Source organism: Vulpes lagopus, chromosome 11 (assembly GCF_018345385.1).
Source record: "Vulpes lagopus strain Blue_001 chromosome 11, ASM1834538v1, whole genome shotgun sequence".
Classification (NCBI taxonomy): domain Eukaryota; kingdom Metazoa; phylum Chordata; class Mammalia; order Carnivora; family Canidae; genus Vulpes; species Vulpes lagopus.
In genome coordinates, this window is record NC_054834.1 from 55,799,849 (window position 1) to 55,808,087 (window position 8,239).

The window sequence follows — 8,239 nt, forward strand, 5'->3', positions numbered from 1 at the left end:
CTGTGTCAGGTGTGAAGGCCTTCTGGGTCTCCCCTCCCCCATTGGCTAGAACTCCTTCCCAAAGGCCTTTTCATGCCATTAGACTTGTCCTACCCAGGCTTTTTCTAACATGCTTGTTCTCTGGATTTCCAAAATAATATTTTGAGTTTTTATTTAAAAAAAAAAAAAAACTGCATCACCATCTCTGGAGCTAAATAATGAACTTTCTCAATGAGTAAGTCAACCACAAGGCATGTTGGAGGCCTATCTCCCCTAGATAGAACTCTAGAACTATCTCCCCTCCCTCCCCATTCCTCTCCTGACTCCCACTGGCTGGAAACGTTATGTCAAAATCTGCCAAAATACATTTATTTAAATACTCCCAAAGAAAGCATACCGTCACCAACCAATTATTAGCCATTGACATCCAAATTGAATGTGTTGTTGTTTTCAACTCAACTGCTAAAACTTTATCCAAACTAGAAGCAAGAAGTGGGTAGAAGGGATATTATTCTTCTTGCCTTGAGAGGAATATACACTGAGATGCTGATCGTGGTTATCTGTGGAAGCTATAGATGTTTTATTTAAAAAAAAAAGGGGGGGGATCCCTGGGTGGCGCGGCGGTTTGGCACCTGCCTTTGGCCCAGGGCGCGATCCTGGAGACCCGGGATCGAATCCCACGTCGGGCTCCGGGTGCATGGAGCCTGCTTCTCCCTCTGCCTGTGTCTCTGCCTCTCTCTCTATCTCTCTGTGACTATCATAAATAAATAAAAATTTAAAAAATAAAAAAAAAGATTTTTATCTTTAAGTAATCTCTAGACCCAATGTGGGGCTTGAACTCACAACCCTGAGATCAAGAGTCACACGTCCCGCCCCCTGAGCCAGCCAGGCACTCCCACCATTGATGTTTTATTTTTTTAATCCTTACCTATGATTTCTACTTTTTCTGAAATAAACATGTATTACTTTTAGAAGAAGATAGAATTTTTAATAACTAGATCTAATGAGGTATGTTTTATCTATCTGGCTAACAAAGATTTAAAATATTATTACTCAGCATTAATGAAAGTATGGGGAAATGTAAGTATCTTCATACATTCTTAGGAGGAGTATAAATTGGTATAATATCTCTAGTGAACAATTTAGCACTGTTTTTTAAAAGTTTAAGTATATCTTATCTTTGGTGCAATAAATTTGCTTTTAGGAAGTTATTCCATAGAAACATTCTCACAGGCTATTTCTCGGGTGGGAATAAACATTCCACAGGTTATTCCCACAGTGAATATTACATGGAGAGAGGCCGGGACGCAGAAAGAGATTTGTTTAAAAAAAAAATTGTTACTTTCAAAAAATAGGAAACAGCATAAATAATCACCAATAGGGCATTATTAAATAAACTAAGATCCAGATATACCATGGAAAACAATACAGACATTTAACATTTCTATATGAATTAATACATATCTGCAATATCCATATGCATCAATGATACGGAAAGATACACGACAAAGCAGAGAACAGGACAACGATAGCTAGTAGGATTCCCTTTATACACATTTGATCACACCCCTGGAAGTACAGTCCTGCTGGGAGGATATGCACTAAAATCTTAACAATGTTTACTCTCCAAAAATAGAACTACCCTCAGAAAGAAAGAAAGAAAGAAAGAAAGAAAGAAAGAAAGAAAGAAAGAAAAAGAAAAGAAAGGAAAAGAAGAAAGAAAGAAAAGAAAGAAAAGAAAAGAAAAGAAAAGAAAAGAAAAGAAAAGAAAAGAAAAGAAAAGAAAAGAAAAGAAAAGAAAAGAAAAGAAAAGAAAAAAGGGGCCTTTGGGTGGCTCAGTCAGTTAAGCATCTACCTTCAGCTTGGGTCATGATCCCAGGGTCCTGGGGTCAAGTCCCATGTCAGGCTCCCTGCTCAGGGGAGGAACAGTGAGCCTGCTTGTGCTCTCACTTGCTCTTTCTCACTATCTCTCTCTCTCTCAAAAAAAAAAAAATAATAATAATAATAATAATAAATAAAATCTTAAAAAATAGAACTGACACTGGTAATATAGTCTCTTTAATTTTCTATTTTATTCATTCTTACGTCATTTTAATTTTTCGCAACAAACATGTATTTTTTTAAATGTTGTGATCAATTTACTTTAGGGAAAAAAATGTTTTAAAGACTAGATTTATAGGTACATACCCATTGTCACTTTTCTTTATTTCTTCCTAAATCCACCCTTCCCAACCCCCAAGAAATTTTAAGACCTGGCTAAGCCTCAAATCTGACCAGCATCCTTATCTTTCTTTTCTGGTAAATGTGTAGAAAGGGAACCAAAATATGGGCCTATACAGATCACGAAGCTGGGATTATGTAAGCGTTATCCTGTGGTCATTGTTTGACACTCGGGAATCTTACAAACGCTTGATCTCTCTTCTAAGGAAAGGTCCCAGCCTCAGACCAGCCTGGGGTGCTGGCTCAGCCCCGTTCCCAGGAGGCACTGCCATCTCAGTGGGGCCATCACCTGCCATCACAGCTGTGGGGTCTTTGTCAACACAGGGCACAGATTCATTTGGACAAACTAGGCTGGGGTGGCCTGGCCCTGGGCAGAAGCTGCACCTTGGTGACTGTATAATTAGTTAGGTCAGGAGGCAGGGTCGCAGCAGCACCACCTCCCACTCCCAGCCCAGCCCCCGCCCTACACACACCTACATCCTAGCACTTGTTCCACAATCTCCCCTCTTCACATCTTTGACTTGGTCCATATACAATGTTCCAAACGACCACTGTGTGCCCAAGGGTGACCCCCTGGCTGTCACACCTACCCCGCTCACGTATTCACTCATCCACTCTACAAATACTATTCTCTACTGTTTGCCAAACACAATCTTCAAAAAGTTGACAGCATCAGCCGCCTTTCTAGAAGTCTCAGCCATCCACAAAATGACCCTAAGATTTTTTTTTCCTTCCCCCCAGGCAACTTCTTGCTTGAACTACTTCAGAAAGAGAAGGGCACTGTCACAACCCCTGGTCAGGAATCCCAGTTCAAGAACATAATCTCTGCATAGGGTCTCTATAGTGTCAATTCTCAAAATTATTATCTATTAGGGGCACCTGGGCGACTCAGCTGGTTAAGTGTCTGCCTTGGACTCAAGTCATGATCCCTGCTAAGTGGGGGTCTGCTTCTCCCTCTACCTCTGCACTCTCTCTCAAGTAAGTAAATAAGGTATTTTTAAAAATTATTATGTGTGGGCAGCCCTGGTGGCGTAGCGGTTTAGCGCCGCCTGCAGCCCAGGGCGTGATCCTGGAGTCCCGGGATCGAGTCCCACATCAGGCTCCCTGCATGGAGTCTGCTTCTCCCTCTGCCTTGTGTCTCTGCCTCTCTCCGTGTGTCTCTATGAATAAACAAAATTAAAAAATCTTTTAAAAAATTATTATGTGTTAGAATTATAGGGGAGCTTGTGTTTAAAAAAAAAATAATGCAGACCATCAGGTTCCAGAAATTCCGATTCAGTTTGTCTAGGAAAGAGTCCAGAAATTGCAGGTGTTAAGCATTTCGGTTGATCCTGCTACGAGTAGCCCACGGGTCACGCGTTGAGAGAAGCTGGTCTCCAGCTCAGTCCAACCTGGTTCAGGAAATTGCTGGCAATACCTGGGAATACCTGGGAAACATTTCCTCCCACCCTAGAATTCGTTTGCTGATTACTTATCATGCCTAGACAAGCACAGCATCTCTTTTCCAAGAGTCACACCTTTCCTTCTGATAATTCATTTACGGATTCATTCAAGAAGCACTCCTTACAGGTCTCCCCTGCCCCCAACATTCATTTACAGCCATCTGGATATCGGCATCTTCTCTATGAACCTACGCTGTCTTCTTAAACCTAGCTTCTTAGTCCTCTCCGATTTTTATACACGGGAAAGAAAAATCAAATTGTTATCAGCTTCCCTTCATCCGTCCCCTTGTCCCCTGCAAGGAAAAAAAGCCCAAGTCCTCCTAATTAGAAACATAAAAATGTAATAAATATTGTGGCTCAGAGCATGAAAGTGACGAGTGTTACCTTGCTCAGCAGGCCGCCTGGCCAAAGTGCTGGGATGGCTGTAATTCGGTTGATATTACTTGATACCAAAGAGAAGGCAAAGTGTATTCTCCTCCCCCTCTTTGTTCTCTTGTACCCCAGAGCAGGTGCTGCATTATTTATCAGCTTCCACTGTCCTTCCTCGCCTCCCCCACCACAGAGGGCTAACCACACATGCTAGCAGCCAATCACAGGCCAGGAGCCCCCAGCTCCAGCTGACACCTGGCTCTTCAGGAAGCTTGGCCGGGGGGACCTGAGTGTCACGGGTGTGTGCTGGAGCATTGCCAGGGCTGCTAGCTCCCTCCCCAAGACTGTCTGGGTTGGAAATGAGCTTGTCAACATAAGCTCTGGCTTCTGCCAAAAGATTCTAGAGCTCTGTGCCTCAGTTTCCAATGTCTGTAAGATAGAAATACTAATGGCATATACCTCAGGGTCGGTGAGCTTGTACGGTGAGAGTTATCACGGGAAAATACTTGGGACAGTGTCTGCCCTTAGTAGATACCCATCAAATACTAACTCTATGAGGATTTTTATTATTAATTTTTTTTTTATTTATGATAGTCACAGAGAGAGAGAGAGGCAGAGGCAGAGGGAGAAGCAGGCTCCGTGCACCAGGAGCCCAACGTGGGATTCGATCCCGGGTCTCCAGGATCGCGCCCTGGGCCAAAGGCAGGTGCCAAACCGCTGCGCCACCCAGGGATCCCGGATTGTTATTATTATTTTGAAATAGTATCCGTACCCATTCCAGAATCCTGCTGCCCGGTCAATTCTGAGTCAGGGAAGGTTGTGCTCCTGGTAACAACATTGAGTTCAAAACACAAGTCATGTGTTTTGAAGTCAACAGACCTGGATTTGAATCTTGCCTTAGGTCTTCGATACTTTAGTTAAACCGGGAGCCATAATCTCCTCATCTACAGCTTGGATTGATCATTTCGGTCCCAGGCTTCTAAGTGCTTTACATATTATTTCACATTCCCAACAATCTACACATTTAACACTATTATCTCTAAAGAGGAGCAGAAGTTGAGAGCAATGGAGAACCTATCCATGGTCACACAGCCACTGACTGGTGAATGTGGAGTCCTTAAGCACTTGCACCCCACTGCATATTGAAAGCCAGTTTGTAGTAGTAGTGGGAGGATGACTCACATACTTCTATATACTTAGTACCATCTCTGTTTCAAACGCTTTTCATAGTTCTTAGGCCGGCCTGATTCCCCAAAGTACCTCTCTGTCTAGCTAATATGTGAGGGGATTCTCTGACATCTGATTCTTAGCAAAAACTGTCAAAGAGGCAGGTGCAAGGATTTCTCTGTGCTGTCCTGGCCTCATAAGACACTCCTCGAATGGCTCCGCTATGTTGCACTTGGGCCTACCTAACTGTACAACAGTCCTGGGGACACAGCTTCTACTAAGATAAAGACAGAACAGAAGCCATTGCAATAATATTTGGAGAGATGGCCTGTGGCTTCTAAATCCTTCTAGGTGTGTTTGTGCCCAAGGCGATAGACCCATTACCTGAGGTTCCCATGATACTGTGAGACTGGGCAGTCGGGAGCTGAGAGTCTCCTAAAGACGGTATCCACATTCAAATCAGCAGGATGGAGGGCCTCCAAGATGGGTGGGCTTTGTGGCCTTGAAGTCCTCTTCAGTGGGAAGAGGTAGAGAGGAGGCACAGCATGGCTGACATGGAAGACAATGTCCTTCCCATCCATCCGCCCTCCCCTACTCCAAAACCCCGCATCTTCACGGGACTCGCAGAAAGAGAAAGGGCCAGATGTTCTTGCCTCACCTTGAAGGAAATATCTCACGGAATTAGAAAAAACAGCCAGTCCCAGCTTCCAAGGATCAGGTACTCTTCAGTTCTAAAGACTCACCTAGAAGTTAAGTGAAACTAAGGTGACCAATCATCCCACTTTCCTGGAAAGTGAGTTTCCCTGAGTTTAGACCTGAAAGTCCAAGCAAACAGGGTCAGTTGGTCACCCTTCAAGCCCAAACCAGAGTTGGAAAATTTCTCTAGGGTCAAAAATTCATAAATGGAATTCTTTTCAATTTCTCTTAGGGAAGTTAGATGCTCACAGAAATTCCTCAAAGAGTATACACCAGGCCAGAGGGGACAGCGACATGAGGGTCAGACCAGCTAGCCAGAGTTTTATCTTTCTTCTTTTTTTTTTTTGAACCATATTTACCATAGATTTTTATATCATCTAATTTTTTATCAGTCATGTGTTACCTTAAAAATAGGAAAAAAATCCATGAGATTTACAAATAAGTAAAAATATTTTAGTGAATTTTAAATGAGGCAAAATAAAATATTGGATGCATATGAAAATAGACTTCTAATTTTTTTTTATGAAAGTCTAGATTTGTATATATCAGATTCTTCAAGGTCAGGATTTCCAATATTTCTTTGTTCTTACCCAGGGTCTTTTTCCCATCCATGTCAAAAATGTGTCACTGTCACCTGTCCTCTGCTGAGAATTAAGACCTCCATCGAATCATCAGGACAAATATGCTGAGCCATGAATCCTTGTCCCTTTTCCTGGCCACTAAAATTCTACCCACTATTCTTGCTCCAGATCTTTCCCACGTGACGAATCCCACCTGGAGCAAACCTGGACTTCCATCATAAAATAGCAAAATCAGAGCTGCCTAGGATGCCACGTTGTTCCAAGCAAATTAAAAATAAAACACTGCTGACAGATCTTGGCCAAATTTAGCAGGAGGAAAAGAATGAAAAGGCCAAACTAGTGTTTGGACGATTCGATGCCAGTTTCCAGCCTTGAGCACAGCACTCCCAGCTGAGCGATTAGCTGTGGTTAATCCTGGAAGTGTCCACAGTCCCTGGCCTGGCCTGGCTCCCTCGGGGCATTTGTGCCTGGCAGGCTTGTCCCCCCTTTCCCCTGCCTCTCCATCCACGCCCCCAACTGTCCTTGACAAGTTGCCTACCCTTATTCCCCTTCGTTCTCCGCAGGCCCTTTTAAGAGAACTTTTCAAATTCAATTTCTTCCCAGACAGCCACAAGCTCAAGCCGCTATCAGTCAAAATCTACTCCTGCAGCCGTGGTCCGAGTGTGTGAATGTGGCATTTTGTGCTCTTATCATAATCCAGCAGATGCTATTTACTGACATTGTGATTACATATATAAGCTTGTATCTATCTATCTCCAGCTCACAAAACTCTTGCCTCCTGACATCACCAACTCGAATGCCAGAGCTAAAAGGGAACTTAGAGGTTATCTGACCCAATGAACACATCTCATAGGTGAGAAATAGTCCCCAAAGGGCAGTGTCCTGCTCAATGTCACAGGAGGGAATTAGTAGCAGAAATAGCATTACAAATCAGGTCTCTAGCATCCCGGGACAAGACTCTTTCCACTACACTGGGAACAGAGCATCCCTCCTTCCCCCACCCCCATGCCATCTGGCTTCCCTTAGCCTGGAAAGGAACTTGAGTTGGCAAAGAAGCAGAACCTTAATAGGTCACTGCTAGATCAGAGCCTTCGGTGATAATGCAAACTTGCCACAGCACTGGTAGCGTAGAGCCAGCATCTCTACATGCTCTTTCCTCCCCCACTTCCCCAATCTTGAAATTGCTTTCTAATTAACTCAATGTGGATTATCCCTGTTAGTAAATTTTCTAATGTGTTATTAATTGCTCTAAACGTCAGCTGCAGCTCATTCTCCACAAATTCAGGAGTGCCGCAGCGGGCTTTCTGATGTGAGCGAGGCTGTTTCTAAACAACTACTGCCATCGTGTGGTCCAAAAAGTCTATCAGAAAAAGCCATTCAGGAGACTCCAAAGTCTCATGCAGTTGAGTCCATGAACTGATTTTAGGAGTCATTAAGTTTGGTTCCCTTCCCTCCGCCTCTTATCCCAACTTCTATCTTCCCTAATCTTCCCCTCCACCATCACCTACCTCTGTAGGAATCCTCCATAATTCCTATAGACTAAGAAACAATGCCAAAAGCTTAGGCAATCAAAGCAACATGCTCAAGACCCCACCCCTAGTTAACTGCAGTCTTCCACTGAAGAGTCCAACATGAGACTCACTACTGGTAACTGGCCCCAGAAAATCTGTAATAAATACCTTCTCCTCGATCCTCAAACAAGTGAAGACACGAGGGAAGTCCTCATGAAGGAGTCTGAGGAACTGAGAAGTGATGTCCAGTGTTTAGGACTCTACCTGACATCCT